The following is an 11,873-nucleotide window of genomic DNA, read 5'->3' as shown; positions in this document are numbered from 1 at the left end:
GAATGACCTGTGTGGGAGAACATCGATATGGGAGGAAAAGTAGTTTGTAACCATGGTTGACAACTGCTGTCTCCTGTCACTTTCCATCGATGCAGTATTACCAGTTGTGTGAGCGGTATTTGAAAAATCAGTCCACAACATTGTCATGAAACCCCTGTCTCCAACGCCACTTCTGCTGTGTGCACCACGAACACCTCTGCCAAGCTGCCCCCGGCCCGTACGGCTCGTGTGAGAACCATCACCGCTGCTGTGTGCTGGGAATGCCTCAAGCAACCGATTTACCAGAGTTGCTTGTTTATTAGCCAATATTAGGTCAAGGTTCTCCTGTGGCATGATGTTTTGTAATTTGCCTTTATAGCGTGGATCCAGGATGCTGGCCAACCAGTAGTCGTCATCGTTCATCATTTTGGCAATGCGGGGGTCCCTTTTTAGGATCCGCAAGGCATAATCTGACATGTGGGCCAATGTTCCCGGTGTCAATGATGCACTGCGAGTGCTGGTTGGAGGAGCACTTTCTGGCAAATCCACATCCCTCCAGTCACGCACAAACCCTGTGCCAGACCTTGCCACGCCAACATTTTCACTTGCCCCACGAGATGCATCCTCCTCCCCTAAGTAATCATCCCCATCATCATCCTCCTCCTCCTCTTCTTCCTCCACCTCGTCCAGGAGAGGTCCCTGAGCAGACAATGGCTGAATGTCATCAAGGATTCCCTCCTCCTCTTCCTCCTCATCAACATTGGCTGCAGACGCCTGCTCCTTAAGGTGCGTCAAAGTTTGCATGAGCAGACGCATAAGTGGGATGCTCATGCTTAGGATGGCGTCGTCTGCGCTTACCAGCCGTGTGCATTCCTCAAAACACTGAAGGACTTTAAAGAGGTCTTTCAGCTTCGACCACTGCACACCTGTCAACTCCATGTCTGCTCTCAAAGTGCCTGGCCGTGTATCCTCCCACAAATGCATTAGGGCCTGCCTCTGCTCGCACAGCCGCTCCACCATGTGCAGGGTGGAGTTCCACCTTGTTGCAATGTCGATAATGAGGCGGTGGTTGGGAAGGTGGAGCAATCGCTGCAGCTTCTGCATACGAACGGAGTGTACAGGCGACCGGCGGATGTGCGCGCACAGTCTTCGCACCTTCTGGAGCAGGGCTGTTAACTCCGGATAATTTTTGAGGAAGCACTGCACCACCAGGTTCAAGGTGTGAGCCAAGCAAGGTATGTGGCTGAGTTTTGAAAGGGCTATGGCTGCCACAAAATTACGTCCGTTATCACTAACTACCTTGCCTGCCTCAAGATGTACACTGCCCAGCCATGACTCAGTTTGTCGCTTCAAGTACTCGGCCAGCACCTCGGCGGTATGTCTGTCGCCCAAACACATCATCTGCAACACAGCCTGCTGATGCTTTCCACTAGCTGCTCGATAGGGGGACACATCGTGTGCAACAGTGGCAGCTGCAGATGGAGTGCTCGTACGACTGCGCTCTGTGGACGAGCTTTCGCTTCTGGAGGAGGAGGAGGAGGGTGGAACGCCTACAGCCAACTGTTTCCTATACCGTGGGCTAGGCAGCACTGTCCCACCACCGCTGTCCCCTGTGGACCCTGCATCCACCACATTAACCCAGTGCGCAGTGATGGACACGTAACGGCCCTGGCCATGCCGACTGGACCATGCATCAGTAGTGAGGTGCACCTTTCCGCTCACTGACTGCTTGAGTGCATGGACAATGCGGTCTTTCACATGATGGTGGAGGGCTGGGATGGCTTTGCGAGAGAAGAAGTGGCGACTGGGTAGGTCATAGCGTGGTACTGCATAGGCCATGAGTTCGCGGAAAGCTGTGCTTTCCACCAACCGAAAGGGCATCATCTCAAACGAGATTAGTTTGGCAATGTGGGCGTTCAAACCCAGTGTACGCGGATGAGAGACTGAGTACTTTCTTGACCTACTCATAGTGTCTGGGAGGGTGAGCTGGACTTGAGAGCTGCATATGGTGGAAGTAGCGGTGGACAGGGCGGACTGAGAGAGGGTTGATGATGGTGATGGAGTTGGTGTTCTTTCTGATGGCCTAGAATCAGTCTTTCGTTGATATAACAGTAGGATTCCCTGACTGCTGTGGCCTTGCAACGACACCTCAACATTTGCTGCTGTGCTAACCGGTGGGCTTACAGTGGGGGAAACAATGTAGCGTTGCTGACTACCTTCGTTGTGATCAGTTGCACATGTGGCACTTGAGGTTTGGTGTTGTGTCCACGCTTGCAAGTGCATGCTGGTTAAATGTCTAAGCATGCAACTGGTATTCAAATTTTTCAGATTTTTCCCTCGGCTAAAGGTCTTTGCGCACTTCTTACAGATAACCTTGGCCTGATCATGAGGATTTTGTTCAAAAAAGTGCCACACTGCACTCTTCCTACTTTGGCAGACATTTTGCGGCCTAGCACGCTGTGATCTTTTGACCCTCTGGACAAGCTGTCCAGCAACTCTTTTGATGTTTGGAACCTGTCTTTGGAGTGCTCCGGGCCTGCCAGATAACAGCTGTTGCGATGTCGATGTCTGCTGTGGATGCTCCTCATCTGAGCTATTGGAAGCAGCACCCTCTTCCCCCAATGGATGCCAATCTGGGTCAACAACTGGGTCATCCATCACCTCCTCTTCTATGTCATGTGCACCTTCCTCTGTGTCACCGTGTATGGTGGTATAGTGTGCGGGAAGGGGCACCTGAGTCTCATCAGGGTCAGAATCTGGCTCTGTACACTGCGAGGACAATGTAGTGCTCTGAGTGAATGTACCAGCAGAATCATCCATCAGCGGCTGTGCATCAGTGCACTCCATGTCAGATTCATCTTGGCCTGGGTAATTCACCATTTCACTTGATAATCCAGGCATGGTATGTGAAAACAGCTCCATGGAGTAATCAGTAGTATGGCCTGCGTCATCCTTCAATCTTGGTTGGGGTGAAGGACACAAGGAAAGGTGTGGTTCATGAACATGAGCCTCCAATGACGACTCAGTGCTTTTACTTTTTACAACTGAAGAAGAGGAGGCGATAGAGCTGGAGGCTGAGTCAGCAATGTAAGACAAAACTTTTTCCTGATGCTCTGGCTTTAAAAGCGGTTTGCCAACTCCTAGAAAACTAAGCGTTCGAGGCCTTATGTAGCCAGACGATGACGCAGGCTCAACACCTCCTGCATTCGGTCCTATTTTGCTCTTGCCACTACCATCAGATCCACCACCAACACCATCATTACCAGCTGCCAACCCCCGCCCAATTCCACGGCCTCTTCCACCAGCCTTCCTCATTTTTGGTAGAAATGTAGACAAAATCCAACAAACTATATAGTATGTAAAACAAGGTACAAGGTGTCTATAGGACAGGGGAGATTTTGAATTTCTGCACACACTTTTGGACACTGGACACTTTTGGATTGTGTGAGGCCCACTGATATCTGAGCGCTATGTGACAGGCTTGATGGCACAGCTGTGACCTAAGTGACTAGAGGATAAGTGAGATTTTGAATCTCTGCACACACTTTTGGACACTGGACACTTTTGGATTGTGTGAGGCCCAATGAATATCTGAGCACTATGAGACAGGCTCGATGGCACAGCTGTGACCTAAGTGACTAGAGGATAAGTGAGATTTTGAATCTCTGCACACACTTTTGGACACTGGACACTTTTGGATTGTGTGAGGCCCAATGAATATCTGAGCGCTATGTGACAGGCTCGATGGCACAGCTGTGACCTAAGTGACTAGAGGATAAGGGAGATTTTGAATCTCTGCACACACTTTTGGACACTGGACACTTTTGGATTGTGTGAGGCCCAATGAATATCTGAGCACTATGAGACAGGCTCGATGGCACAGCTGTGACCTAAGTGACTAGAGGATAAGTGAGATTTTGAATCTCTGCACACACTTTTGGACACTTTTGGATTGTGTGAGGCCCAATGAATATCTGAGCGCTATGTGACAGGCTCGATGGCACAGCTGTGACCTAAGTGACTAGAGGATAAGGGAGATTTTGAATCTCTGCACACACTTTTGGACACTGGACACTTTTGGATTGTGTGAGGCCCAATGAATATCTGAGCGCTATGTGACAGGCTCGATGGCACAGCTGTGGCCAAAGTGACTAGAGGATAAGTGAGATTTTGAATCTCTGCACACACTTTTGGACACTGGACACTTTTGGATTGTGTGAGGCCCACTGATATCTGAGCGCTATGTGACAGGCTCGATGGCACAGCTGTGACCTAAGTGACTAGAGGATAAGTGAGATTTTGAATCTCTGCACACACTTTTGGACACTGGACACTTTTGGATTATGTGAGGCCCAATGAATATCTGAGCACTATGAGACAGGCTCGATGGCACAGCTGTGACCTAAGTGACTAGAGGATAAGTGAGATTTTGAATCTCTGCACACACTTTTGGACACTGGACACTTTTGGATTGTGTGAGGCCCAATGAATATCTGAGCGCTATGTGACAGGCTCGATGGCACAGCTGTGACCTAAGTGACTAGAGGATAAGTGAGATTTTGAATCTCTGCACACACTTTTGGACACTGGACACTTTTGGATTGTGTGAGGCCCAATGAATATCTGAGCGCTATGTGACAGGCTCGATGGCACAGCTGTGACCTAAGTGACTAGAGGATAAGTGAGATTTTGAATCTCTGCACACACTTTTGGACACTGGACACTTTTGGATTGTGTGAGGCCCACTGATATCTGAGCGCTATGTGACAGGCTCGATGGCACAGCTGTGACCTAAGTGACTAGAGGATAAGTGAGATTTTGAATCTCTGCACACACTTTTGGACACTGGACACTTTTGGATTGTGTGAGGCCCACTGATATCTGAGCGCTATGTGACAGGCTCGATGGCACAGCTGTGACCTAAGTGACTAGAGGATAAGGGAGATTTTGAATCTCTGCACACACTTTTGGACACTGGACACTTTTGGATTGTGTGAGGCCCACTGATATCTGAGCGCTATGTGACAGGCTCGATGGCACAGCTGTGACCTAAGTGACTAGAGGATAAGTGAGATTTTGAATCTCTGCACACACTTTTGGACACTGGACACTTTTGGATTGTGTGAGGCCCAATGAATATCTGAGCGCTATGTGACAGGCTCGATGGCACAGCTGTGACCTAAGTGACTAGAGGATAAGGGAGATTTTGAATCTCTGCACACACTTTTGGACACTGGACACTTTTGGATTGTGTGAGGCCCAATGAATATCTGAGCGCTATGTGAAAGGCTCGATGGCACAGCTGTGACCAAAGTGACTAGAGGATAAGGGAGATTGGATTGCTTTTAAAAAAGCAGTTTGCGGAGCAGTGGGTAAACAGCAATGCCAGCCTGTCAGGAAGCCTTAAAAGGCAGCCCAACAACCAACACTACTGATACACCACAATATACCCTCCCCTTGCACTGCACACACAGTGACTGGTGTGTTGTGCAGGCCAAATTGCTATCAGCAGCAGAAGCAGTTTTTTTTTCTTCTCAGCAGGACAAAAAAAAAAAATTGGGATTGCTTTTAAAAAAGCAGTTTGAGGCCCAATGAATATCTGAGCGCTATGTGACAGGCTCGATGGCGCAGCTGTGACCAAAGTGACTAGAGGATAAGGGAGATTGGATTGCTTTTAAAAAAGCAGTTTGCGGAGCAGTGGGTAAACAGCAATGCCAGCCTGTCAGGAAGCCTTAGAAGGCAGCCCAACAACCAACACCACTGATACACCACTATATAGCCTCCCCTTGCACTGCACACACAGTGACTGGTGTGTTGTGCAGGCCAAATCGCTAGCAGCAGAAGCAGTTTTTTTGTCTTCTTCCCTGCCTAACGCTCTCCCTACAGAATCAGCAGCAACCTCTCCCTATGCTAAGATCGGCAGAAGTAAGATGGCGGTCGGCGTGCACGCCCTTTTATACCCCCTGTGACGCCCACCAAAGCAAGCCAATCACTTGCATGCCCTTCTGAAAGATGGTGGTGACCCGTGCCTATGTCATCACGTTGCCCACAGTGTCCGTGGATCCTGATTGGCTGAAAAAGAGCGCAAAACAAACTTTTGAAACGCAACTTTGGCGCGTAAGTCGCCGACCTTGTGGCCGACCTCATCCTAGGGTCGGGTTTCGTTTCATGAAACCCGACTTTGCCAAAAGTCGGCGACTTTTGAATTTTTTCGACCCGTTTCGCTCAACTCTAATGGAGACTTGTCCGATATTGATTCAAATGTTGGATCAAAATCGCCAATGCAAGTCTACGGGAGACTGATTTCTGGCTTCATTTTTCTGGAGTCAACAAATGTAAATCTTGTCATTATGCACAAAAAAACACTACCTTCCCCTCAACATGTGGTTTATTTAATTGTTCTTTTTTTCTGTGTTTCCCTTCTGTGTCTGAATTTTAATAACCTTATGGAAATTTTAAATGTTGTAATAAACGTTGATTTTTAATACCCTCCTGGGACTTCATTATTACGCTGTATTGTTCATGTTTTTGTACTACTGAGCATTTTGATGGCATCCATGTGCTGTCTGTTTTTCACTGATTGTTTAATAGAAATTGGAGAAACCTAATTTATTTATAACTTTTGTATTTTTCAGTTGATTGGATTGTATTAGAGCTATAGTTTTCATTGGTACCATTTTTGTGTCTATACAACTTTCTGATCTTTTTTTTTAAATTCCATTTTTTTGAGACATGAAACAGTAAAACAGCAATCCTGTCATTTTGCGTTTTCCATTTTTGCATTCACTTTATAGTATATATATTTTATTAGTTGAAAAATTACATATGTGGCAATACAAAATATGTTATTTTTTGCATTTGAAAGGCTACGTTCCCACGATGAGCTTTTGGTGCTTTTTTGACGCTGCTTATTTTTGCGGTGTCAAAAACACAGCTTCCTATAGTTCCTGCAAAGTATATGGAATTTATAGAAGTCTCATGCCCACAGTGCTTCGTTTTAATGCAGCGTAAACTCACTTGCAGTGCATGTTTCAGATCCTGAGCATGTCTGTTTCTCTTGCGGGTACCCCAAGTTCTATGTGCCAAATTTCACCATAGACTTGCTCTCAGGACTTGAACCCAGCAGCCCTTGTACACCAGGCAGCAGCTGTTGCCTCTGAGCTATTCATCTCGCTGGACAGTTCCTTGGTAAACCAGATACTAGTACCTGTGTTGTTCCTTATTGTCTTCAGTCCAAGTTCTTGATTGGCTCAACCCTGTGATCTCCTGATTGAGCACCCTACTTAAACCTAGCACTGTACTTCCTTCCTTGCAAGATTATTGTGCTTCCAGCATCTAGTCCACCTGCTGCCTATCCTCAAGGTTCTACTGCTGCTCCGTGTACCGACCTCTAGTTCTTTCCTGAGTACGATACCTGCTTAGCCTCTCAACTATACTGCTGCACCGTGTACCGACCTCTGGCTAATTCCTGACTACGATACCTGCTTATCATCCCAACTATGCTGCTGCTCCGTGTACTGACCTTTGGCTATATCCTGGTGACGCTACCTGCTGGTGCTGCTCCTAGTGGTTGCAATATCACTACTCCAACTCAGGTCAGTCCATAGCACTTGGATTAGGTGTGAAAATTCCACAGGTAAAAAATGCACATATGTTTTAAGTGCATTTCGCGGTGGAAACACATCATAAACGCATGTAATTCACACCTAAGTATGTCAGTAAAGTTTTGTCAAAGCCAAATACCTGGAATTATCAAAAACAAAACAGCTTTATTTGAACAACTCGCTACGTTGATGGTTAAGTGGGCAACATTTTGGGTTTCTTGTCATGGAGTGAATTACTGTATGATGTACTCCTTGCTACAGATGGGTTGCATGTTATGAGAACAGAAAAACACATATTTGTATAGCCACACTCATCAGGAAAGCTTTAAACTACAGCAATATGGGATTGGAAATATACGGCCAGAAAAAATATGCAGCTAATGAAGTCTTTGGAGATCCCTGCTAATAGAAGTGAAAATAAAGCACAGACACAACAAATTCTGAATGAAAATAGAGGAGCAGGAAAAACCGACTACAAACTAAAATGTGTCTATAGAAATGCACAGAGCATGGGAAACAAGCAAGGAGATTTGGAGCTGCTAACACAGGAAGAGAGATATGATGTCAAGGGCATCACTGAAACTTGGTGGGATGATACATATGATTGGAATACAAACCTTGAAGGCTTCCACTTATTTTTTAGAAACAGGATTAACAAGAGGGGAGGAGGTGTATGTTAGGAAAACGTATATCTCCACAGAGATCCAAGCTTCAGAGACTGGTAGCTCTGTAGAAACTGTTTGGGTAAGAATACATGGAGAGAAGAACAGAATGGACATTATTGTAGGTGTTTACTATGAGCCATCTGGATAGACTGAAGATGTGGATGAACTCTTTACATCAGATGTCTCTGTGCTCAAAAAAGTACAACATAGTGATCATGGGAAATTTTAGCTATAAAGATATTTTTTGGGAAATCTCTCTCAGGCAAAAGTAATGGGTCCAGAAAATTCTTATTTTCTCTAGCTGACATCTTTATCTTTTAAAACGTAGAAGAGAAAACAAGAGGATCTACAATATTGGACCTAGTTCTTACCAACAGAGAGGAAATGGTTGAGGAATTATCACAGTGATCAAGTGAGGAACCATTAAGAAAAGTCCCTGTTGTTGCCTGGGTGCCAGCCGGCAGATCTCAGCTGGTACACTGCAAATGCATCCGCCATTTTTTTTCAGAAAGAGGACATAGAAGGCTAGGAGATGGCTCAGGAGGGCCCATGGGAGGGTGGAAGTACTGGGGGGAGGGGTCTTGTGGACATCATTTCTCTCTCCTCTGACATGTATATCATGTCAGAATAGAGATAAATGATCTTAATAGTGGGCACTTTTTTTATGTAATCACTGTTATGCATTGAATAACGGGTGATCGGGGGCCGGAAAATCCGACCCTGATCGTGTTATCCTGGGTCTCAACTAGTACCTGAGACCCCTGGATATTTTTGTCCTCTGGGTTGGAGCTATATACTTATTCCCAATCACCATTTTAAAACAGTGATGAGGGGATAAGGTCCCTTAACGGCCACCGTTTTAATGCACATTGGCAGTCATTAAGGAGTTAATAAATGTGGCACATAAAATGAGAATGTAGTCCCCATGGTAGCATAACTTCCCCCCATAGTCTCTTTGAAAAAAGTAAATAATTTGCAAACTGTATATAGCTGAAAAATATTCTAGTGTGTGATCAAAGCCTAAAAAAATAATTAGAAATAATTATCTGCCAATGCATTTTTATTGGTGTCTGTAGTTGGCCACTCTTTTTTTTTTGTCTTATTTCAATATTATTTTGTTATCTGCTTGTGGTATATTTCTGTAGACTAGTGTCTCTCAACATTTTCAGTCCAACTGCCTCTCCTCCCATCAAGGAATTTCAGCTGAGTACTCCCATGAAAGTCATCACTTATACAAGTCAGTGTTCAAACTGAGATCAGAGGTGCCAAAATCACATTCATCAGATTTGATGAGAGAAACAGCACGGCATGGAGTGCTATTCTTCTTACCCAAACAAATGTCACAAAGAAACACTGACAGATCCCTGAGAAGTCAATGGGAACTGCCAAGCACCAATGGGAACTGCCAAGCACTGTTTCCATTAAGATTTTAACATTTTTTACTTTGACCCCTTCCATATTTATAGGCTATGCCCTTAACCAACATTATTTAAATCACAAATAGTATATATACCTCCCTTCCTCAACAGACCCTAAAATAATTATAGATCACACATCAGATCTTATAAATAAAAATTTAGACCCTAGGCCAAACCCCTTTTTTATACACACCCCAGGCTAAAGCCCCTTTTAATACACATCCCAGGTCATACTAGCACCCTTGTATATTCAGACCCCTTCTATTTGGGCAGACCCCAGATCATCCCCCCCTCTGTTTACAGATCCCAGTTAAAACCTCTGTATAATTTTGACTCCAAGAATTCAAACACTTATGGGGTGAAAACACATATCTTTGCTCATCAGTGTGAGCAGTTGGAGAAGGCTTGCAAAAAATAATGCCTTTGTCACAATCAAACCCCCCAAAAAGTACACACCCCTGATCAGATGCCCTAAAATTACAGACCTCAGGTCAGAACCTACCCCTCCCTGTTTAAGGACCCCAAGAAACTTTAACAACGTGGCAAACAAATTCCCCCCTCATAACAGTTTGTCTGAAAAGACAGTGGTATCAAAATCTGACAGCCACCCCCTAGACAGACCTGTATAAGAGAATTGGAGGAACCAAAATATTTGCAATGGTAGCAGCATGACACACTCAGCAGGGCAGTAGAAAAGCACTCACAGTAAAGGCAGCAGCACAGTGCGGGAGGCATTGCGGAGTGCAGGCTTCCTGATCTGGGTAATGTTTAAGAGCCTTCATGCTTATCTGTATATTTCACATGCCCATTTTATTTTGTCATAATTGGATAATGTATAAAAAAAGTATTATAAAATATTTAAGTAAGCTGAACGTATGATGTATTGAGATCCCAATTACTCTACCTCACTTGTGTTTGACCCAACTGTCTAAGTTTAAATATACAGTAGTTTCCATTGACATTGTCAGCCTTCAGAGATCTTGTGTTATTTTCTAATTATAGTATTAAGACTCTTTTACCTTCACAATCTTAAAAGTCTAACCTAGAGAAATGTAAAAATCATGTGTGGTACTAATCCTGAAATAAGATAGATAATGGATGCTAAGTAGAGGATTATTATAATTGGTGTAGGTTGTGATTACTTTATGTAAGTAATGTGTTGGACTGTAGGCTCCATTTCCAACGTAAATAGTCTATTGGATGATACTATAAAAGACGTAATTGCAATGACGTTAGCTTCTGCAAAATGCATATCTAGATTAGCCATAAGTCATGAACAGCAGATTGTGTAAGTAGTGTGTAGCTATGTGAGTTTACCATTAATCAGACTTATTTATCTGCACATTCTATAAAAACTCAATCAGGTTGAAATATTAGGAACCTGTAGGCCAGATCAAGAGCTTAAACCTTTATGATGTTCCTCAAAATATTCCTTAACATTTTTGCATGATGCTTTATTCTGCAGAAAGAGACCACTGCTATTAGTTAATACTGTTTCAATCAAGAGGTGTACCTAAGAACATTTAGGTAGATCTATATGTCAAAGAAAAATGCACAAGAGTGCCAGGATTAAAGACTTCCAAGCAGAAAAGTGGTCAAACCTTCATGTAAGATAGTTACGGCCTTAGAGCTGAATTCTGTATCCTGTGTGGGTATAGTGGAGAAAGGATTTGATCCCACGATGAGTGTTTGATTTTTTGATGTTTCCTATTTTTTATTGCAGCATGTCTACACCTATTAGGCAAATAATCATCTGTTAAGTTTGAAATCAATAGTGTGCAAAATTTTTGAGGGCCTTATATTAGACAACCTGAAAAAAATATATAGCAAAGAACAATATCTTGTAACAGTGTCTTCCCCTCATGCTTCAAACATGCCTCGATCACACCCATCTTCAGAAAGCTCTCCCTTGACCCATCCTCTCTGTCTAGCTATTGCCCCATATCACTTCTCCCCTATGCATCAAAAGTACTGGAACAGCACGTCCATTTGGAACTGTCCTTCCACCTCTCCTCCCGCTGCCTCTTCGACCGCTTACAATCTGGCTTCCGACCGCACCATACCACTGAAATTGCCCTAACTAAACACTAACACTACAACCTACTAACTGCCCAATCCAAGCGACACCACTCTGTACTTCTCCTGCACAAGTCATCTGTCTTCAACACAGTGGATGATTCCCACTTACTATTCTCTCATCTCTTGGC

At 44.5% G+C, this 11,873-nt stretch overlaps 1 long non-coding RNA gene across 1 annotated transcript in view; it reads left to right on the top strand.

The window, feature by feature from the left end:
* The first annotated feature begins 7,486 nt into the window (after positions 1-7,486).
* LOC141092777 (uncharacterized) overlaps positions 7,487-11,873 on the top strand; it is a 159,831-nt gene continuing 155,444 nt past the window's right edge. Inside the window, exon 1 of the long non-coding RNA XR_012232910.1 lies at positions 7,487-7,574. This is a non-coding gene — a long non-coding RNA (uncharacterized lncRNA). The remainder of the gene's footprint in view (positions 7,575-11,873) is intronic.

The sequence above is a fragment of the Dendrobates tinctorius genome, unplaced genomic scaffold (genome assembly GCF_039654945.1).
Source record: "Dendrobates tinctorius isolate UK_male_01 unplaced genomic scaffold, ASM3965494v1 ptg000060l, whole genome shotgun sequence".
Classification (NCBI taxonomy): Eukaryota; Metazoa; Chordata; class Amphibia; order Anura; family Dendrobatidae; genus Dendrobates; species Dendrobates tinctorius.
This window is presented reverse-complemented; position numbering and strand designations above follow the sequence as displayed.